Raw genomic sequence first — 25,531 nt, forward strand, 5'->3', positions numbered from 1 at the left:
AAGGATCTCAAATGGCCCAACAAATCGAGGTGCCAACTTAGAGCCTTTTTCAAAATGAATCGGACTCTTGTGTGGTCGCACCCTCAAGAATAATCTATCACCAACCTGATACTCTCGATTTGTCCTCTTCACATCAGCATACTTCTTCTACCTATCATGTGCCTCTCTCAGGCACTATCTGATCAGGGTCACCTACTGCTCCATATCCTTTACTAACAGGGGACCAATAGATACTCAATCCTCGATCCTGTCCTAACTCAAGGGTGTCCTGCATGGTCTCCTATACAAGGCCTCATAAGGTAGCATACTTATGGAAGAATGGTGCCCATTGTTATAGGAAAACTCGACAAGATGTAGGTATTCCTCCCATTTGACTTGATGGTCCATCACGTACATACGTAGCATGTCTTCCAAAACCTGATTCACTCGCTTGATCTGGCCATCGGTCTGAGGATGGTATGTTGTACTAAAATTGAGCCTGGTGTCCAAAGCTGACTGCAACTCTCTCCAAAATGAAGAAGTGAACAAAGATTCTCTATCAGAGATGATCTTATGGGGAATACCATGAAGTCTAACAATGTCTCGCAAGAACACCTGAGCTATATCTCGTGCTATGAATGTAGTATGCATGAGTGAGAAGTGGGAAACCTTGGTGAATGTTTCAACTATCACCAAAATGGCATCATGGTGATGAGATGACATAGGAAAACCAACAATAAAATCCATAGATATAGTGTTCCATTTCCACACTGCAATCTCATGCGGCTGGAGAAGCCCACCAGGATGATGATGCTCCACCTTCACCCTCTGGCACTGAAGGCATCTCGCAACTATGCTAGCAATCTACATTCTCATGCCTGGCCAATGATACAACTGCCTCAAATCTGCATGTAACTTCTTAACACTAGGGTGCGCTGCATAAAGTGCTCTATGAGCCTCAAGTACAATGAGCTCATGCAAACCCCCAATGGAAGGTACATACATATGTCCCCTATGATGTAAAAGTCCATTAGACTCCAAGGAATACTTTGCAAACTTCCCTTCCAAGGGTCTCTAAGAATGTACTAACTGACTAACTTCTACATAAAGCTCATCAGTTGGTAAGTGCTATAAGATCCGCTCTCTCAAGTCAGTGCAAGTAGTCACAAATGAAAGCTCATGGCACCTTCTACTTAAGGCATCTGCAACCACAGTCTCCTTTCCCTTGATGTAATGTACATCAAAATCATACTCACACAAAAACTCCATCCACCTTCTTTGCCTAGCATTAAGGTTTGGCTGAGAAAATATGTACTGCAAGCTCTAGTGATCAGAAAGAAGCTCGAATCTATGACCCAGAAGGAAATGTCACCATCTCACCAAGGCATGAACCACTACTGCTAGTTCTAGGTCATGAGTAGGATAATTGAGTTCATGAGTCTTCAACTTCCTAGACTCAAAGGAAATAGGTCATCCTTCCTGCATAAGGACTGCCCCTAAACCATCTAAAGATGCATCTGTGCACACTACAAAATCTGCAACAAGATCTGGTACTGCAAGAATCAGTGCACTTGTGAGGGCTCTCTTGAGCTCTTGAAAAGCTCTACCAAACTTCTCTATCCACTCGTACTTCTTCCCCTTTTTCTAAAGAGAAGTGATGGGGTGTGCCAATCTAGAGAATCCTGAAATGAAGCATCGATAATATCCTGCTAGCCCCATAAAGCTCCTCACTTCAGTAACATTGGTGGGTGTTGGCCAATCCATGGTAGCCCTAATCTTTGATGGGTCTACTGAGACACCATCACCTGATATGACATGACCCAAATAATGTATCTCGGGTCTGAAGAATGCACACTTCGATAAGCTACCAAACAACTAATTCTCTCTTAGCTTCTGCAATACTTGTCTTAGGTGCTCTTCATGCTCTCTCTCATCATGAGAATAAATCAGAATGTCATCAAGAAACACAACCAAAAAATTATCCAAAAAGGTAAGGAATAGTCCATTCATGAGGCTCATGAATACAACTGGAGCATTTGTAAGGCCAAAAGGTACCACGGTGAACTAGTAATGGCCATACCTAGTATGAAAAGTTTTCTTGGGCATATCACTATCCACAATCCTCAACTGATGGTGACCTAACTTTAAATCAATCTTTGAAAATACTCGGGCACCCTGCAACTGATCAAAGAGGTCATCAATTCTAGGAAGAGGGTATCGGTTCTTGATGGTCACCTTGTTCAATTGTCGATAATTGATACACAACCTAAGTGATCTGTCCTTCTTCTTGACGAAGATCACTGGTGCACCCCAAGGTAACACACTAGGCTGAATATGCCCCTTCTCTAAGAGTTCCTCCAACTAAGCCTTTAGATCACTAAGCTCATGAGTAGTCATCCTATATGGTGCTCTTGAAACTGGGTTGGCTCCTGGTACAAGGTCTATGTGAAAATTCACTGCTCGAGGTGGAGGCATACCAGAAAGCTCTGAAGGAAACACATTAGCAAAGTCCTAAAGGATTGGAAAATCATCAAGGGATGGCTCCCTCTCTGAATCTTCCTCTCTGTCACTAATAGTGATAGCAAACAACTGAAAACCCTTTTGCATGCACCATCTAAGCTACATATTAGAAATCATATGAAGGGACACTGACCTCTTCACTCCAAAGATCTCCCTAGAGATACCATCATCATCCACACATTCCACCCTCTTCTGTCGACAATCCATCTTGGCCCTGTGGGCATAAAGCCAATCCATGCCAAGAAAAACATCATAAGAACCTAGAGGGGTAATGCGTAGATCAGTCCTAGTGGACATGTCTCCAATCTGCATCTGACAACTCTGCACCATGGAACTAACTGACACTCTGGCTCCTGAGGCTAACTCTACTTCCCAACTAACATCCTGTCTAACTGCCACTAGCCCGCAACGCTCCACCACATATGGAGATATAAAAGAGTCACTAGCTCCAGAATCAAATAAAACTACAACCATACAGTCCTGTATAATACTTGTAGCCTTGATAACTATGGCCTGATGCTCAGCCTAACGGTTGTCAACTATTGTAAAAATTCTATGGGATCTACCCATGTCAGCAACTGTGGGCTCTGAAAAAGCTCTGCTCTGACCACTAGATGCCTATCCTTGTAGACACTCCCTAGCTATATGACCCATGCCACCACAAGTGTAGCATGGTTCACGAGTATAAGATCGTGCACTCTATGACCCAGACTACTGTGGGCCTCCTGACCTGCTAGATCCACTGTATCTACCCCTAGAAGATTGCTAAGTCTTCACTGATTGTGACTATGGGGGCTATACTTTCTGATCCTACCTAAGACCCTATGACTACCACTACTTGGGCTTGGAGCCCTGATACCCCTGAGAAGGTTTCTGCTACTGCTGTTGCTGGGGTTTTGGCTGTTGAGACTGCTGGCCCTTAGAGGACCCTACTGTAAAGTTCTAATTTCCTTTCCAAGGGGGTTTCTACTGGGAAGAGTTTTGGTTCTGAGACCGATCCCGTGACTCCTGCCTACCTCGAGTATCCTCAACAACTAGTGCTATCTCTATTGCCTGTCTGAAGGTGGTAGGGAAGGCCATTTGAACTGGTCCCTGAAGAGAGAAATTTAGCCCCATGATAAAGTGATGCACCCGTAGTTTCTCATCCTTCATGTATTCCACATAAGGAAGGAGCTCAAGAAACTTGCTCTCTTACTAAGCCACTGTAAGGCCTCTCTGATCAAGAGAATGGAACTCCTCTATCTGTTTCTGTAGAAAATGCTCTGACAAGTACCTCTCTCAAAATCTTTCTAGGAAAGATTCCCATGTGAGGGTGTCCATCCTCACTCCACCTATGATCTCCTCTTGATGCCACCAGTTGGAGGCATCCCCTCTCAACTGATGAACTGCTAGGTGTGCCTTTAGATTACTCCCATAAGAGTGTAACCCAAAGCACCACTGTAGGCTCTATAACCATGCCTTTGCTACTATTCCCTCAGTGGAATCGGTAAATAATGGTGGCCCAAGTTGAATCAATTCCCTAATATCATCTCCTACATGTCTAGGAGGTCTGTCAAATGGGGGTCCTCTCTGGTGTATGGACTCTTCATCGTGTTCACCCTGACCCTCTAACTGCCTTAGTGGGGGACTCCTAGTCCTCTCTCTGACTTTGGGTCTGCCTCCTTTGGGTCCCTCTACTTCCACTACTAAAATCTGCTAAACTAGCTGAACTACATGTACTACTCTCTGTTGAACTACACCGATCAAAGTCTAAACTGCATCTATAATGTCCTGGTTTGGGTTCGATGGTGGTGGAGGTGGATGTGGTGGTAGTGGAGGTGGCCCATCCTCCTGTCCCGCTCTACCACCTCTAGCCCTACAACCTCTGCCTCATCGGCTACGAGTAACAAGTGACATCTACACAATTAAAAGTTTGAGTTAAGTTTAGGAAGCACAATGGTTTAAGGTTCCTAGTGTTGAAACATGGGCTCTGATACCAAAATGTCATGCCCAAACTACAAGGGCAAAAACATACAATTTTTTTTTATAAATTAAATTAATAATTAAAATGCTCTAAGTTTGATCTGGTTAACAACACAATTTAAAGGTTCTCTACATATCATTTTAAGGTTATAATCCTTTTGGAGGGATTCATCATTAAAATGAACTCTCGTTATTAATCTGATCTTGACATTTATTACGTTACTACATAATTACACTTAAATATAAATTTCTTTAATTTAGAATCTAATTTTAACAATTACTAACCAAATCACAATTAAAGCTAACAAAATTATATTTAATTAAATATTTAAAACACTAACTAAAACATAAACTAACTCTACAAAGCAAAAATTAAAATCAAAATAACTTTAATAAAATACTTCATCCATATTAATTTAATTAATATCACTTTCCAATAATCACATTTTAATAAACTAAATTTTACTAACTTAAATGATAAATAAATAGAATGTAAATTTCATTTAGTTATTCATTCAATATAAATGGGCAAACAGACTAAAATACTAACCTTCTTTTAATAACACTAATACTATCTAATACTTAAACCAAAATAGAATTAAACTAAATATTCATCACATTAATTAAACTCATTTAAAATTGAAACTACATAATCATCATTTTTTCTTAACAATACTAAACTAATATCATTAAAATACTAACTTAAAACTAACTAAACAAATACTAACTACCCTATCTACCTTAATTTCTAACTAATCTAAAATCTAACACTAACTTACTTAAACATTTAATAAAACACAAAATAAAATAAACAATAACTAACTAACATAAATAACTATAACTAAACTTATTAACAACTAACCCAAGCTACCCTACACTACCCCACACTACCCTAAGCTCCCACCTACACCCTAGCCCCCTGCGCACGCACTGCCCGAGGCCTGCACATGGCAGGTCGGGCCCCCTGATCCCGCGTGGGCGATAGTTGCGCAATCCCAAGTGGATGCGTGAGGTGGCGACCAGCGCTAGGGGAGTAAATAGAGACCACGAAAAAGCAAAAAAATTTCTATTTTTTTTAACCACAAAATTAATGCTTCCCCCAAGTTGAGTGAGCGGTCAGTGAGGAATAAAGGAGGTGGGAAGAATAACATATAATAACAAGCCAGTCTCATGATCACTATGAATTTAAGAGAGGGGACAGTTGACATCATCTACATGATGACTTCTTTACTTTGCAACATAAAAAAACCATTTCTAATACCTCCTTCCAAACTGACATCCACCAAGGAGGAATTATATTAATGACATAAAGTTTTATGGGTAGCCAAAAATAGATATTTAGGGTATTTTATTAAGTTTTATAATCTCTTTCTTTATATGATTTTTATTATTGTGCTTCTTTATTCATTTTAAATACCATATTAAAAAAGGAAGAAAAGAATAATTGGAGAATCTTTTGATTCTCTATCACTAGAGACATTTAAATGCTACTCTCATACAAAAGGCAGAGAGCTTTTACTCTCTTGGGCCACATTTTTTTTTGAAAATTTTCTAAGTGTAGATTTCAAAGCCATGCAAGAATATATATATATATTTATTTATTTATTTTATTTTATTTTATTTTTTTCTAGAATTTTTTTGTATAGATTTAAAATATGGATAGAAGAGTTTGAGGCATAATAGCTCCATATTTAATGTGATTTCCTATACAATTGGCATTTGCAATATATCAACCATAGGCATTATTTTCTTTCCTGAACATAATTATCATTTTGAACATATAAGGAACATATAAAGAACTTGAAAATTTTCTCAATCAAACTGAATCTACATCCATGATATAATTTTCATTTCCAACATAGAAGTAAACTTGAAATTTGCCTAATTAAATCAACACCATTTCCATTCTATTTTGATGTGCATCCATCCAGATTAAAATTTACAATTAAATCACATGACAAGCAATTATACTCAAACACCAATTTTATTGGCAAATCTGATTCAAAGGCTCGGTTGGGAAAGAACCAGGAAGAAAACCCAACTTCATTGCCATTTAGAAGAAAGTTTAAAAAACTAATTTACATAGGATATCAATCCCAATTATAAAAATTTAATTGAGTTTTCTTCATGACCCTCATCAAGGGATTCATAACGATTTCTGCAACACATTTTAAGAACCATGGAGGGAACAAAATCTGATCAGGTGACCAAAAACATGACCATGAACAATTCAAACATGCATATACATACAAGGTTTTCACAATAAGATCCACAATGAATTAACACTAGGGAAAGGTGGATTCTTCCAATAGGAAAAGTCAAGCACAACACCAAATTAGATGCCCAATCAGGGCTATTAACCAAGAACTTTTGTTCTTCCATTTAAACATTCCATACTCATACAAAGTTTGTGCTGACAGGTAAGGGCCCATAACACCCTACCCTCTCTCCCTCTTCTCAACCTGAGAAGATACTCTATACTGGTTGGAGTCCAACTAAACAGACCTTTCCCAAAATTGGTCACTTTTGCCCTCTCCAAGGGTGAGTAATACCAAAACACCCATGCAAGAAAAATCTCAAAATTGAAAACATAAACATGAAAGGAAAACATCCAAAATAACATGGTTTTCAAATCTTCCCAACATACCCACAAACATACAAACATTGAAACAACAACAAGGTAGCATAAGCATGAAAAAAACATGAAAATTGAATAAGGGAGATGAGAATTTCCTACCTTCACAAAGAGGTAATGGAAATGAACAAGTTTGAGTAGAGTTTCCACTTCCTTCCTTCAATCTTTAAAAACTCCTCTCTAAATGTAGAGATTGGGTAACAACCTCCACAAGTCCAAGAAGGGCCTCTAAATAAGCCTCAAACTCAACCACCAAAAGGAGCAATAACTACTTCCACCCACTAGCAATTCTAGAAACTCCTAACTCAACCCACACTAGGGTTAAACACTAAGTGGAGGTGAGGTGAGGTAACTCAAGATGGTCATATTCAATTTTCGTACAAAGGAAAAATGAGACTTTTTGAGTGACCTCAAAAGTCAAAAAAAGGGGCTTAAGGGTTGGAAAAGACCCCTAACCCATACCTATACCCTTTGGGTATAATTATTTCATGTTTTAAGCCTTAGGAAAAATGTTTAGAGCCAAACAAAATTTAGGAATAAAATAGAACCTTCTAACTACTCTATCAAGCAGATTAAACACTAATCCAGATTAAGGGATGACTAACCTTGATTAAGAACCCAATTAGCAAACTGACACTAACTTATACCAACTTGGGTCCAAAGGTTACACAACTAACCCTAAACAACATGCTGAAGAACATAACCAATTTACAAGTGTCAAGCGACACTAAAAGAACATAATTACGAACATTAACATTCACTGAACATAGAAGATATATACATATATCTCACAATACAATACATGAATTACGAACAACAAGGTTTCCAAAATTAGCACATAGAGATCAGTTCTGTTCCTCTGTAGGTTTTCTTGGCTAAATATCTACACACTCATTGCACACATCAGTAGTCCCATAAAATCACATGTACATAAATGTATATGTATCAAAAATTCACATAAATTAAAACATACATCAATAATGGTTTCTTCATCCTGCTTAATTCTTAACCATTTAAAATCTCTTAAATCAGAGTCTCAATCCTACATCTACTGCTTTCATCAACATACATACACATGAAACATTAAATGACAATCATCAAATATATTTGAAAGTAACATCACACAACATGAAATAATAAAGTATGTTCTAAGCATCAGATAATGTCTCGATATCTCGAGTCATGAATATCAAAATAATAGTAATGTATCACTATGCTATGATGGGTCAGGGCGAGGCCTCACAAACTACCTCACAAAACCCTGTATGGCTAGATATGTAGATCTAAACTCAATGATAAAAAATTCCACCTATAAAATAAAAACACAATAAGAAAAAATTAGCACTCAATCATAAAAACATACCAAATGAATAACAAACATATGACATGAATCTACCTACAAGTTCATAACCTACAAGGAACCATAAACAACACTATCTAGCATAGCAACACGTACGAGCTAGGATCAAGCTATATATGAGCCTCTAGATTCATACAAGGATTCACTATATTGCACATGAGACAAGACTAAAATAAGGAAGGTTCATAAGAGAGGTGGGTGCCACCTAGACAATCTTTCCCACTAACTCATATGAGTAAAGACACACAAATTCCCTTGACACAAAAGCTTGTACAAGCCTGAGTCAATATGTATATGCACTACCACCTAGATCAACCTAAAAAACAAGAAAAGCTTTAAAATTTCCAACAAAAATATAATAATTTTGCATCGAAAAGGAGTGTTTATTTGACATAAAGGTGGTCGATAGTTCTTTGATTAGGCATGAAGTCTCTAGATCTTGTATTAGTGGTCTCAAATGTGAATTCTTTGCATGGTCTTAAGCAAGGTCACAATAAGACAAATGAGAAAATGATTTGAAAATAACCCCTTTGACCCTTATATAGATTTTGGCCTAACTCTCCAAAATGCTTTGATTTATGTTAAAATTGCAACTCTACCTAATTCGATAGTCTTGGATCCATTTTTGAGATTAAAATTAAAATCTAATAATTCTAAAAAGCTCAAAAATGTGATTTAAAATTTTGGGATTGAAATAATCAATCACTTATGCAGTCCATCTCTCTAACAACACATTCATGCTAAAATCTCATTCTATCAACATTTTCTTGACATGTTTGAAATTTGCAATTTCAATCAAGCTTAGTCAACTCCAATCAAATATGGTCAAACTTAGTCAACCAAGACCCAAATTCTCAATAAACAAGCTTCAGAACTGCTCCAAATTGCTCTCAATCTATTATGATCAGTACTACATCATTCTACTCCTTAATACAATCTTTAAATCTCATCAGTTGTTCACCACAACCATTCTAATGTTTTTTCTTTCAATTTACTCTTGAGGGGGCATGATAGATGTATTTTTCTCCCAATTTGATCAAATTTCAAAGTCCTCATTACTAGGGGCATCTTATCACTAGGGGCATACTCATTTACACATATGTCATTTCTCCCTAGGCATCCTATGATCTACGCATGGCTATCTCAAATCTCTAAGGGGCATATCAAATTCCCAAAACTTATATCAACTTGGTATTGTCTTATCTATCACCCAAGTGATTGACTTTTTATTAGTTATCTTGATCAACTCAAGGCAGTCCTTTTCATGACTCAATGGACAAGTATCCATCTGTTATACCTAGACCCTTGAGGGTTAAACCTCATTTGAGGATGATCTTATGGCTTGTGATAGGTTTTTTCATTTTCAATGGATCGATATTGAGGTGTTCTCTCTAGCCTCCAAAGAATTAAGCTTTGTTCTAGAGATCATCTTAAAATCTCTTTTAGTCACCTTTCAATGAACATGAATCTAGGTGTTCTATCTATATTACTCAGAATTAAGCCTCGTTATGTGGATGATATTATGAATGGTGATGGTTCTTGTTCTCTTCTCAATGGATAGGTATCTAAGTGTTCTATCTAAGCTGTAGAGGATTAAGCTTCATTCTAGAGATAATCCTAGACTCTCTTCAATGGAAAGGTTTTAAGATCTTCATCATCTACATTAGCTGAATTCCTAATGATTCACCTTCACCCAATCAAGTTTTTCTATGGCTATACAACCATGAAAATGCACTTCCTTTACATTGCTTTTTCAAACTTAAAAAAAAAAAATCTAAGTCCTCTCCTTCGTAAGGAAGTGCATTTTCATGGTTGTATAGACGTTGCCATCAAGTTCAAAATGAATTCTAACATTTTGTACTAGTCTACATATCAGCAAGCTCAAAACTGATCCTAGTTCTTGTCCTTAGTTCTCATTCTTAGTTCTAATTCTATGCTTCAAAATAAAATTACTCTTTGAATCAATGTACTACTTGCACATAAATTGAAAGAGGGGAAAATGTAATACCCTAAAATTGGTCTCCTAAACCAATTTTCTCCTAAATCCCTAAATAAATCTCAAAGTCATAAAATCACTAAGAATTTCTAGTGCCACTCAATACTACATGATTCAAATATCAATTGCATAAAACCCATATTTTTTAATAATCATCAATCTTTAATAAATCTCTAAATATTCAATGAAAATTGGCTAGCTAAAGCTCTTCGATTATTTAATTTAATATAAAGTTCTAATAATTTCTATTAAATTAAGACACTATAGTCAATAACACATGATAATGGGATTTATTGATTCATTTCAAATTAAGTGTCTACACTTATTATTTATTTGAATTTAAATATTCAAATATAAGACACCGTTTTGGAATATTCAAAAGAATGACACTTTTGAAAGAGAATCTCCAAGATGAGAGAAATGAGAAGGAAAACATGTCACATCCACACTACCTATGAAATCTCCTAATTTGCTCATATTCTATCCACTCCTCTACTTGGAGTTTTGACTATCTTTTCTTATAAATAGAGAGATCTTGTCTCTCACAAGGGATCCACATTTTTTGAGTATCAAAACTCTATCAAATTGAGAACTCACTCTTTGCATCCAAATCTTTGTTGCATAGTGTAGTCATTTCTAGTTTCATATTTGCATTTCATTGTTATATAATTTGTTCTTTGTTTTCATATAATAGATCTCATTCTTATTGAATTGAAAACCTCCAAAGACATAGATTAAACTTTCATGCATCCAATTTAGATTTTTTTTTCTTAGTCATTCTTAGTTTACATGTATATTCTCATATAGCTTAGTTCATCTATTCTCATAGAAAAAAATCTAGTTTTGCATTTGCATTTAATCTCATGCTTTCAAATCCTTTGTCCTAGCTAGTTCTTATGGTTACTAAAGCTCTTGATTTTTAGAGAACATATTCAAACCCCTACTAGATAGAAGGAAAAAGGCCTATTTTCTTGGATCTTTCAAGATGAAAATATCATGTTCATTCTCACATGAATATAACATGTAATGAATATGTTGAAGTGTGTATAGTCCCATTTTCACACACACATGTGGGGTCTATTATTGGTAAAGTTGGTGCAACACGCCCTACCCCATATGTGGAAATAATTTTCCAAATCAACATAGGTCAATGTGGAAACTTTACCAATTATAAAATATTTACCACTAAAGTAAACCCTTATCTGAAATACTTTATAGATACAACATATTTGAAGCTTTCAAATAAGAGTTTTCAAATGTAAAAAAATTTAGATAGTGTTTCAGAGGTTGCACCTTTGTTTTGTGCACATGAATAAGGTGTCTAAAACTTAATTTGTCACAATCACATTGAGTTTCATCTATATATGAATTTTTTTAATAAATCTATGAAAAACATTTCAAACAAATATGGTCATTCATAGAAGTACACCATAATTTCTGAAGACCACTTTATGTGATATATTAGAAGATTCAAATGAATTCAATGTACAATGCATAAAAAGTACATGCATTGATTGTGGAGATTTTCAAAAAATAAAATTTTGGACAATATTGATCTTTCAACACTACTTTTGTGGAAGAGACTTGAGTATGACACAAAGTAATCTAAGACTATGATTTATCCACATATCCAACATTGTCATGGTAGAAGGGATGCTAAATAGTTTCAAGATTAAAAAAATTATTTTCCACCTGGATGTATTCTATCAATTATATATATTTTTAAAGCTATACATTATTTGCTTAGTAAAAAATTAAAGCTAAATATCATCATTCTAATCAAGTTGCAATAATTTTACAAGTTACCTATAGACTTACACAATTTGATGTGGGTGGGGTAGAAAGTATTGTTCCAAATGAGTGTATTATTACCAAGGAGGTTTACTTTTATTTCATCAATGATTGTGTTCATGATAGGAGCTATGAAGCTCATTTTTTTGCAATGTGTTTTCTTACAAATCATGGGATAAATACTTCTAAACGCTAGATTTGGTCTAATGGTTGTGTAGTAGGTTCATTCAAGTTACTTTTAAATTGGTATATATATATATATATATATATATATATATATATATTAAATGAACAATTTTCAAACTTTGATTATTATGAATTTGATAAATTTTTGCAAGATAATTTAAGTTTGTAAAATCATTGAATTGGTTAGTAATGCAACATGCTAGATACAATGTTAAGTTTAATTGGAACTTCTTTAAAAATGGACATAGGAAAGGAGAGCATGATGAACCAGGAGCAAGTGTGAAGTGTGCACTTTACCATTATGAACTAATAAGTATAAAATTGATGTTTATTATTTAAATTTGATGTATAAGTATATTTTTCATTTAAGTTATATTCTTTTTATAAGTTTGAGAACTTATCTTTCATGTATAGGTAATAACATGGATAATACAAAAAAAAGTTGTTGAATGGTACCAAATTAAATTTTCTAGTTGAGACACAACATATAATACATGTTATATTTGGGAAGTGAAAGGTAAAATAAATTTGACTTGATTAAATTCATTTAAAAAAAAATCTAAATCATGTGTATTTTTCTTTTATTATAATGTATACTTATCGATATAGAAATTTTCAAATTTTACATGTATTGAATATTACATATATTGATCAATCCAATTCTTACTATTTTTTTTATTAAGAAAACAAGTTTTAAAGGGGCCCTAATGTTGGAAATAATTTAGACTTGTTAAGATACTGAGAGGGGAGGGGTGAATCAGTAACTTAAAAAAACTTTTTCATTAATTCAACACTTAACAATATAAATCATTGACCATTGATTCATCTACTTTTCTTTATGCATAAGAAAATAAAATATAAACATTCATAACACATGGAACGCATAATTTTTGTGACCCAATAACATTCCAAATAGAAAGAAAAATTGGGGTGGGGATAATACCCACAAAACTTCACTACTGGAGCATAAAGTTGGTCTATTAAGGCTTACATTGACCACTTCCGGTGATCTGCTCTATGAGGAGCATATAGAACCGCTAGGTCCACCTTGTTAGAGGATTTACAAACATACAATGAAGTATGCACTCTGTTAGGAGATTTGAGAAAAGATTGTTAAGTCTACCTTGTTAAAGGATTTAGGACTGATTCACCTATTAGGATGAAATAGGGGATCTTACTTACAACCTTGATTGCTATTTAGATCCTTGAAGTACTGATCACCTCATGTGATAGATAAACCTTTTCTACTCCTATGTTGACCTTGCTGAATTCCTTGTACTACTACTAATACACATTCACATGCATTCCTTACAATCCTTCATACATTCATTATATTACTTACATATATTGGTATGATACAATACATCACACATATATATCATTCCAATTCATACAAATACAAGGTTAGTGAAAACACAAGTAAACAAAATATTACTAAGTCAACCCAATAGAAGACAACTTGGGTTCTATAAGCTGACTTGGTGACCTTCTGATACTCAGTTTCCACTACATTACTCAACATTGTCATACATTCGATAGAAGTAGATATAGTGTCACTCTGTAGATACTGAGTACTATGTTTACCTTGATGCACTTGGTAAACATTATTATCCATCACTTAGTTTACACTGGCTTCTCATCACATGGACTAATTACTCGGTAGAAATTGCAAAGCTCGATAATAACTGAACTACTCGATCATAACTGTTGTACTTCACACTATCTATATTCACTCGATAACCTCTAAAATGTTTGGTGTAAATTGCAAAACTTGGTTAACACTGGAATGCTCAGTAAGTACTGGAAACTAAATGATGAGCTCGATAACTATACAAAATTGAATAAGTATTTTCACTAATGGAAAATATAACTTAATGCCAACAATCTCCCCCTTTGGCATTAGTGACAAAAACACTTATAAGCCAAAACTTATGTACATATACTGACATGCTAATTTTTGATTTTTCAAAAGTTATCTTTGTAAAGCTATTGAATATACATTTGCATATATATTCCTCATACATAAGACACAATGTATATACATAGATACTTATACATAGTCTTTCCATCATTTATTTTGTACACACACACACACACACACACACACACACACACACACACAGATATATATATATATATATATATATATCTCCAAAAAATACCAAATACATACATTCTCTTACTGCTCTATCTCCCCTTTACTCTATTCTCTCCCTTTCTCTATGCTATCTCCCCCTTTTTGACAATAATGCCAAAGGGATATACAAGCTATTTACATAGAGACACCAAAATGAGAGAGAAATTTGGAATGTACCTTGAGAATATGAGAAAGTGTCTTATCCTAATTGTATTGCAAAATTGTGCAAGTGTGAAGAGCTATTTGAACTTTAGCTAAAAGTTGGAACATGTGATCTGCAACAAAGAAGTTGTTATCTTGGACTAGTGATTTTGAATGTGAAATGTGTTTTTGCATTGTGTCCATTATTGGCAGGATCATATTTTTTATATCTATCAGTATGGATCTTATCCTTGCCTCTTCTCTTAGAAGTTTTGCCTGCATGTCTGAAAGATACCTCACCTTGATGTGATGTGTTGAGCTTGAGCTAGGGTCAAGCTACAACCTTTGAGCACTAGCTTACATAGCCTCATCAATTTTATTCAATTTCTCCTTAATTTCCTTAGTGAAGTTGGTAACACTAAATAACTTTACAAAAAGTGATGTTACATTAGTAAAATAATTCTCAATGTTTGCCAAAATTGTAGACAATTCTACCCATTTTATTGCAATTTGCTCAAGCACCTTATTATAAAACTTCTTCTCTACCTTCTCAATTAGCTTCTCTTACCTAGTAGAATCTTCATTGAACTTTTGTACTACCTCCTCTAGCTATAGAAAAATGTGTTGAGTGGAATCTACATCAACACCTATAGCCTCTGTAATGATATTCTTTGTACTCTCTATAATCTTGTATTCCCTATATCTTTCTTCTCTCAACTATTTCTACCTTGCCTTCTTATCCAAAAGTTGACTGACCAGTCTCATTTCATCAACTATGGTAGTGTCAAAATCTAACTTGGGAATCTCTATCTCATTATCCAAGTCAACATCTTCTTCAATTTCCTTGCCATTAATTAGAAGTTTTAGATGTTTCTTGGGTTCTACTTCTAGCATTACTGACTTGAACTTAGGAATAGAAACAATTGTTGAGATAGTAGGGCTTGCAGTGAATATTGGAATATGACCAATTGAAGAGATGCTTACAGGAGTGCTAACTGAATCCAAAATTGAAATGCTTCCCAAAATTGATGTAACAACTAAAGGAATACTAACTAAAGTATTTATAATTGAATAACTTACTGGAAAAAAATTTGGTGCAATCAATTCTATAGAAGATAAAATTGTGGAACTGGATGTAGCATTTACTATAAATGCAGATGATGATGCTGATGAAGTAGCTAACTTGATAGCTAAAGAAGATGGTTGTAGCTTAGTACATGAAATGTTAGACACTTCCATTTATGATACCTAGAGATGGGAGGTGGAAAGGGGTGATTGAGCTATTGATGTAGCTATTATGCTCACAACCATGCTTGCTAAAGTTGTCTCCATAGAAGATATGGTAGATTTTTGTCAAGAGTGAGGAATGGATGCTATAACCTCTACAACAATCCTCATAGGATCTTCTTCTTTCTACTTTTCTTCCTCCTTAGCTTCCTCCTCCTTTTCTTCTTCTCTATCCTTCATCAAATCTTGCATTTCCTTAGTAGTGATTGTGACTAAACGTGTGTTGTCTTCTTTGTCAACCTCATCCTTTTCACTTTCATTATCTTTGATCTCCACTAGATCCTTAGCTAGCTTATGTAGATGGTAAACATCTTTCCAAACATCAGTGGCATTCTTAACAATTGATTCCACATTTTTCATCAAAATAAGACATGTGTTGAACTTAAGGATCATCTTATTTTCATGTTCCTTTAATGCCTTTTGCACCTCTATCTCTATTAGACTGGGCACCAAATATTTTAGAGTTTGACCAAACATATCTTTAATAGTTTGGATGGTGTTGTCCCATTTGACTCTAATTTTATCAAGTAATATTGTAGGCACTTGTTGAGAAAATTGTTCAGGAGAGAACTTCCAAGTTCCTAACTTCTCCATAATTGAACCCTCTATTTCCTTTTTCTTTGTAGGAGTCCTTGTCTCATATTTCAATGCTTTGAAGTTGTTTATACTTGCTCTAACCCTTAATTTTTTCAACCTCTCTTCATATGTGGGTGGAGGTTGGTAAAACTCAACTTTACTATCATCTTTTTCACCTTTCTTTTTGTATCTCTTTGTGTATACAATAGTAGAGGGTTTAGGAGGCTTGTTCTTTCTTTCTAACTAGCTCCTCCTCCATTTTTTATTCCTCCTCTATATCATCAAGCTCTTCCTCATCTTCTCTCTTACCCTTAGTAATCATAAGAGGTCCTTTTGCTATCTTCAATTTAGCCACCCTCTTCTTACCTCTCCTAAGAGCTTGAGGAATCTTGATACTTAGCTTAGTTCTTCTCTTGGCCTCATCATATGTTGCAAAGATGGGAAGCTTTGGATCAATAGGCTCATTAACTAGGGCTTCATGATATCCCTAGTTTCATCAATATTTACCTCATATGGAAGAGGTTCTAGATATACACTTTATCATAGTCAACCATGAAACAAACATCATCTTTATAGTCTTCCACAAGCTTGGGGGGAATTTGGAACCTATTGTTCATCTTCTCTTTAAATACTTCAAAATAGTTATCCATTACTCTTTCAAATTTCTTACCCATTTTCTCTATGAATTCATTGATTTGATACAAAAGTGGTATGTCTTTTCTCCACACAATAGAACCTTTTGATGAGAAAATTTTTTGCACATAAAAGAAAATACATGTTAGAAATGAACCAAATTTGTAGGGGGTGTTTTTGGAAGTCCTGGTGTTGTCCATGTTTTGTTGAATTTCTTTAACAACAAATATGACAGATCAAATTCTAGGTTTTTCTTCATAACCTTGTAAGCCAAATCTACAGCCTTACATGGCGCACTATTTAACTAGCTCAAGCTATGTATCTTATGAGCAATAATGTGAATTCCAAAAGTAAGCTCCACATTAGTAACATTGTTAATCTTCAAACCTCTGCCATCCCACTCGGCTAGGGTTTTTTTTGGAGTTCTTCCCAACCTAGGGTTTTTGTGGTTTTGACTTTATTAAGCATAGGAAGACCTATGATCTTATGAATCATCTTTTTGGTGATCAAAATGGGTTTCTCTAACCATAATTTCCCATTGTGCACTTAGCTCAATATGTATCTTATCCACTTCACTTGGAATTTCCTTAGCAATTGTGGGATGTGGGTTAACCCTTTGGTCTCTAAGTGTTTGTGCTTGAGTTTTAAAGACCCATCTACACACATTTCTGCTAGGGCACTATCCATCTCAAGAGTTCCTAATTCTTGTATAGTGCATTTAAAATGAGTGTGAATGTCATTAATTAGGAGTACCTTGGGAGGAATTTGAGACTAAGCTCCATGTGGGTCAAGTGATTCTACAATAACTAGAACAAGCTTGAAGTTTGGTGCCTTCCATTTCACACCTTTAACCAACATCTCAAAACCCTTCTTGACTTTGCTACTACTATTGCTTCTGTATGCCATTGTTGCTTGGTAAGTGAGAAGATTATTTTGAAGATTTAGCTATAAATTTGCTTGAAAGCACTTAGAAGCTTTATAAATCACTTCACTTTGTGCATGCTAAAGTCATGGTGAAAAATGAAGTCAAATTCTACCCTTTTTGTTGAAAGGTTTCCATTAATGCTTGACATCATAATGATATAGTACATGACAGAATGTCATCTACTAACTGAGCTTGGTAAAGGTTTGCAACTTGGTGAACAAAATTTTATTACTCCTGACCTCGCTTGTTAGAGTCTATAACCAACCTTTCTTAGTAGAATTTGATCTAATTCAGCGAAAGCTGAATTCCTGTGATCCCTTTTTATCTGAAATACTGATTGGATCATTTACTTCCTTTCATTGGAACTACTTATGATATGCCTTTGTGAATACAATTCTAGTTCTTCCTTAAGAACTTAATTGGAAATGATGGAGTCACCCACTTCTTGAGTGACTTTACTACCATGATTTGAGCTTGTTTCCTTGATAGATTTAGGAATCCACTACTATCTCATCTAATTCCTAATAATGTCTGCTCTTTCTTTCTTTTCATCCTCAACTTTACCTATATTCATGCAATTTTTAGCTATATGACCAAGTTTAGTACATGTATAACATCTTATGGTAGTATCCTTCTTTCTTAAGTGATGCCTTGAACAATTTATGCCAATGTGTCCATACTCTCCACAATAATGACATTTGCACCAAGTATTGTAGCCCCAACAAAATAATGCCTTTACAAATTGTTCAACTAGATTGAATGGTTTTGATCTGCACTTGGATGCCTTATGACCTTGCTTCTTGCATTTGTGACATTTACCTTAAAATTTTGGTTTCTCCTTGCATTCATTAACCTTATGACCATGTTGATTACAATTGTAGCACTTTCAATTAAATTTTTCCTTTCCATTGCTCCAACATTTTTTTGACATGTGACCTATCTTCCCATAGTGATTGCAAGTAGGTTTCTGATTTCTTTTAGGACCTTTTTTGGAAGATTCACCTTCTTCCTCATATCCAAGTCTTTCTTTACCTTTTTGCCTATGAAGATTTTGCTCATTTTGCTGATTCAATTGATTCATGTCTTCTTGGGATTTCATCATTCTCTCATTGACTTGTCTTTTATTATTTAGGTCATTCTTTAATCTTTCATTGATTTTCTTTTTAGATCCCAGCTCATTCCTTGTTCTTTCATTGATTTGTTTTTCAAAATTCAGACCATTTCTTATTCTTTTATTTTCTACTTTGAGAATCCTAATTTCTTCATTTGCATTGGTGATTTGATCAATAAGGTCTTCATCATTTCTTTCCTCTAAGTCTTCTTTTGCCTTATTTCTCTATTCCAAAATCTCACATAATCATATTGATTGAATCTTTTGTTCTCTTTTGAGTTTCCTTACCTCTTCTTGCAGTGATCCATTCTTTTCTAGGAGTTCTTTGATTGCATTGTTTGCTTCATCTGAACTATTGGAAGGGAAAAAGTCTTTAATATTTTCTTCAACATACTTAAGGTCATTCATCTAATTTGCAAGTTCCTTCCTTCTTTTTAGGGATTGAGAAAGATGCTCCTTTACTTCTTTGAGTTGAACTATGGCCATCTCTAGATCTAGCTTTTCATTTTCAATTGCTTTGTCAAGTCTAAATATTTCCATTGTCCTTGATCTTTGCTCAAGCTATTAAAATTTATCTTCAAAACCACAAAGCTCTGATACCAATTTTTGGAAATAATCTAGACTTGCTAAATTGTTGAGAGGGGAGGGGTAAATCAGTAATTTAATTTTTTTTTCATTAATTCAGCACTTAACAATATAAATCATTCACCATTGATTCATCTACTTTTCTTCATGCATAAGAAATTGAAAGATAAATATTTGTAACACATGGAACACAAAATTTTGGTGACCCAAAAACCTTCCAAATAGAAAGTAAAACTGGGGTAGAGATGATACCCACAAAACTCCTATTAAGGCTTACATTGACCACTTCTGGTGATCTTCCCTGTTAGGAGCATATAGGACCACTAGGTCCACCTTGTTAGAGGATTTACAAACATACAATGAAGTATGCCCTCTGCTAGGAGATTTAAACAAAGACTATTAATTCTACCTTGTTAAAGGATTTAGGACTGATTCACTTGTTAGGATAAAATAGGGGATCTTACTTACAACCTTGATTCTTGATTAGATCCTTGAAGTATTAATCACCTCATGTGATAGATAAAGCTTTTTTTCTCCTATGTTGACCTTACTAAATTTCTTGTACTACTTTTGATACACATTCGCATGCATTCCTTACAATCCTTCATACATTCATTATATTGCTTACATATATTGGTATGACACAATACATCACACACACACACACACACACACACACACACACACACACACACACACACACACACACACACACATCATTCCAATTCATACAAATACAAGGTCAACCAAAACACAAGTAAACAAAATATTACTAAGTCAGCCCAATAGTAGACAACTTGGGTTCTATAAGCTGACTTGGTGACCTTCTGAAACTTGGCATCCACTACACTACTCACCATCGTCATGAACTTGGTAGAAGTAGAGGCTTGTTCCATACTAATCACATAATGTAGCTTCAAACTTAGAGACCATTGGAGACTTGGTAGATATAGTGTCACTTGGTTGATACTGAATACTATGTTTATCTTGCTACACTCAATAAACATTATTCATCCATCACTCAGTTTACATTGGCTTCTCATCACATTGATTGATTGCTTAGTAGACACAGTGAATCTTGGTAATAATTGAACTGCTCGATGATAACTGTTGGACTTTACATTGTCTATATTCACTCGATAACCTCTGAAATGCTCAGTGTAAACTGTAAAACTTGGCTAACACTGGAATGCTTGATAAGTACTAGAAACTAAATGATGAGCTTGGTAACCACACAGAATTGAATAAGTGTTGTCATAATGGAAAATATAACTTAATTCCAACACCTAAAACCCTATACATCAGAGCCTAGAGATTAAACATTACAACCAAAAAAAACCACAACCTAGAAACCAAAAACCCAAAAATAAAAGGATAGCAAACAAAATATGACACAAAAAGATAGTGAATCAAAATCTCATAGAAAGAGTGAGGGGGATGCTGAGAATTAACTCATTCTTTTGTTCATTTCGGTCCCTTGATCTTCCAACACATCCATCTTCTTAGTGACAACTTTGATTTTTTTGATATTTGAGAAAGCCCCAATCGTCATCTTCTTAGTAGTAGCCTTGGTCCTTCTACCCATTCCTTACTTGTTGTTAGCAACCTATGTAGCATCCTCACTCACAACAAAAATGGATTTCTCCCTTAGGATTCCCTCCATCTTATTAATTAGAAGCTTGATGTGTTTGTTGGAGGCTTTGATAATATTATAGCTTTGTTCAACTATACTCTAGAGGGTATTATCAATACCACTAACATTGTTTACCAATTCGATCACCTAGGTTTCCAACATATAAATGTGGCCAAGTCAATCAAGGACCCAGTGGGGGGATTATCATTGTTGTCTTCATTTTGCACCTTATTTTTTTTGACATTAAGTCAAGTTTGTTATTAGTGACAACACTTATTCAATTATGTATGGTTACCAAGTAAATCCAGGTAGTGTGAAGTCTTATATTTCTTATCAAGTAGTTCAATGGTTACCAAGCCTTGTAGTTTCTACTAAGCCATCAATTCATGTGAAGTAAAGTTAATGTTTTCCAAGTGTAGTCATGGTAGACAAGTAACTCAATTTCAACCAAGTTACATAGTATCTACTGAGTTACCAATGTAGACCAAGTTTCAGACTACTCTGAGATGATTAGTATGGACTGAGCCTCTACTTCTACCAAACACATGATGATGCTGAGTAATGATAGTGGACACCAGTATACGAACTCCACCAAGTTAGTCTTCATAACTCAAGTGTCATCATTTGAGCCAAATTTGTAATATTGGTGTTAACTTGCATATTGGCTGACTTTGTAATTTTATGAATTGGATATATATATATATATATATATATATATATATAATGTATTCTATCATATCCAAGTATGTGTATGAATGAAATGTATATGTGAATTGAGACAATGTGAATGGAATGCAAGCATGTGAATGTGAATCAACAATAGAAAAAGTATATTGTAAGGCCATATCAAGGAGTAGCATAGCCATATCTATCACATGAAGGTGATCAGTACTTCAAAGAATCTATATCAAAAAATTAGTTGTAAGATAGAGATCCACTATTTCATTCTAAGAGGTGAACTAGTTCAAAATCCTCTAACAAGGTAGATTTAACAATCTTTTGTCAAATCTCTTCATTGAGTGCATACTTTGTTGTATGTTTGTAAAACCTCTAACAAGGTGGACCTAGTAGTCCTAATTGCTCCTAATAGGTCAGATCATTAGAAGTAATCATTGTAAGCCTTAATAGGTGAACTTTATGCTGTAGTATTAAAGTTTTGTGGGTATCATCCCCACCCCAGTTTTACTTTCTATTTGGAAGGTGTCTAGGCCACCAAATTATTGTGTTCATGTGTCATGGATGTTTATATTTCAGTTTCTCATGCATGCAATTTGATCAAATTTCATGAATTAAATGATTACTAGTTTATTGCAATGAACATTTGATTAAGACAAAGTTTTATGGTTATTGATTTACCCTTCCCCTCTTAGTAACCTGGAATAGTCTCAAATATTTCTAATAGTTGTCACTAACCTTCTCCTCAAACATGGAGATCTTGTCCTTCAGACCTAGTATCTGATGGGACTGTTAGCCATATTTTCCCTCTTTCCAAACTTTGAGTTTTCCTATCAAACATGTCCAACAGTCATATATATTCAAATATTGAAATGATCAAATGTTGTATAAGAATATATTTAAAACTTTGTCTTATCCTTTTTATATCCTAAGTCTCATTTTTTTAATTCATCCCTAGGAGACTTAATTCACGATCATGGGACTACCCTTCATCACCCAGTCATTGTAGTCTATGGCTTAACTTTCAAGAGAGGTGCAAATTTGCAACATAGTCTTTTCAACGATTAGCATGGCTTCATAGTTTAAAAGGATAACATATAGTTATGAGTCGTGATGTAGTGATCTCTATTTATTGTTGGGTTGTAGGCTTATGATCTTGACCCAAGCTTTAAGCTATGATGTCACAACCCTTCTTCATTTACATGATTAGAAGGGGGTTTATGTAAACCATGGTTAGAATGAAAAAGTCATGAATTTCCTTGTGTGCATGTCACTAGGGTCAGTGATGGTTTAAAAAATTGAGCTAGAAGGTAGCAATAACATGAAATGAAGATAACTTGGGTAATCTAGCAGTTCTTGATTGGTCGAAGAGCTAAACTATGCAAGCGGGGTCCCAACTATATTTTGATCAATCGGATCTATGGTTGTTGTCATATTTCTATAGGAAAATGTACAATCAAAATTTGTAGTGACATAATGATAGTGTGCTACATATCTCAATAGGCCTAAGTGAAGAGTAGATAATAGAGGTTAAGTTCATTTTTGTATGGTCATGGGAATTTCATGTAAAGTCAAGGATCATGCCATGATGACGTGAATGTTATGTTCAAAATTTGGATCATAGTTCATCACTCGGTCATAGGAATTTAATACTAAGTCATATATTATGTGGTGATGATGCAAAATGCTAGGTTCATAGTTTCACTAGGTCACAACAATTAGTGAGAAATATTAGAGACAAGTTGCAAAATAATGATAGATAGTCAATCACAATTTCACAAGGAATAAGTACCAATGAAGGAAGGTGGTGGTGAAACTACAATCACAGGTAGTCATACATGATGTTTTAAATATAAGATACATTAGGTTATTGAGAGGGGAGGGGTGAATCAAGAACCAATAAAACTTATTCTTAAGTCACCAATTAATCTTGAATATGTTTATGATCTAATTGCATGCATGAAAGAATGAAAGCATTAGAAGATTCGTAACACTTTGACACAAGATATGGTAACCCAAAAACCTTCCAAATAGAAAGTAAAACTAGAGTGGGGATGGTACCCATAAGCTTTAGTTTTGTAGTATAAAGTTGGCTAGTTGAGGCTTACAATGATCACTTTTGATGATTTGCCCAGTTAGGAGCAATAAGGACTGCTAGGTCCACCTTGTAAAAGGATTTACAAAACATACAATGAAGTATGCTCTCAGTAAAGAGATTTACAAAAGACTATTAAATTCACCTTATGAAAGGATTTAACTATTCTAATTGTTAGGATGAACTAGTGGTTGATCTTTGATCTGCAACTTTTATTTTCTAGTTGAGATTCCTTTTGGAGTGTAATGATCACCTTATTTTGATAGATAAACCTTTGTTACTCCTTATAATACTTGTAGCTTTCTTACTTCAAACTTCTACTCTTAGTGTGTCTTATATTCTTACATCATACATTTTCTCTTTGGATGTGATACAATATATTACATACATACCAATCCAACTTACAAAAAGTTGACTACCATACAAGTTTTACCAAAATACACAAAGTTAGCCCAACTACTATTACTTAGGTTCTAAAGACAAACTTAGTGATGTTCTAATACTCTAAAACCATTATCGACACTCAACATTGTCATGCTTTCGATAGACATAGAAGTTCAGTTCATACTAATAACTTCTAAGTAGTCTAAACTTGATCAACACTGATGGCTTAGGGAGCCAGTGAGACTCAACATATAAACTAAATCACTTGGCTGACAGTACATAGCTTGGTCAACACTATCATTGCAAGCTCAATATAAACTAAATCACTTGGTTGACATATCCTAGCTTAGTCAAAACAAGATTTACATTACTGATGCTATGAACTTGGTAAATACTAGCGAACTCAGTTTGCACTGAGAAACTTGGTAAATGCTATGAAGCTTAGTTTACACTGATAATCATCAACTTGGTAGATACAACTCAATGCAAACTAAATACTATTTTTGAAACTTGGTAGAACTATAGAACTTGATAAAACTTGAATTAGTTGGTTAATAATATAAACTAAAAAATAAGCTCAACAACTACTAATCATTTGATTAAGTGTGTGTCACTAATAAAAAAACTTGACTATAATGTCAACAATCTTCCCCTTTGCATTAGTGACAAAAACACTTATCAATCAAAAAATGAATTCTCAAAATTTTAATTTCAAAACAATCTTTAGTCTCCATCCTATGTGTTCAACTTAGTAACATACTCTATTTTTGAGATTTTTTAAATTTCTTTTGTAAGAGATGTTATCTATACATGCATATGTATAATATTATAATGCCCCCCCCCCCCCCCCCCCCCACACACACACACACAGATTTTATTTACTATATATCTCATGTCTTTTATATTACATCTTCTCTTTT

This window comes from Cupressus sempervirens, chromosome 4, assembly GCF_028749045.1.
Source record: "Cupressus sempervirens isolate cs-2001-9-10 chromosome 4, ASM2874904v1, whole genome shotgun sequence".
NCBI classification, from domain to species: domain Eukaryota; kingdom Viridiplantae; phylum Streptophyta; class Pinopsida; order Cupressales; family Cupressaceae; genus Cupressus; species Cupressus sempervirens.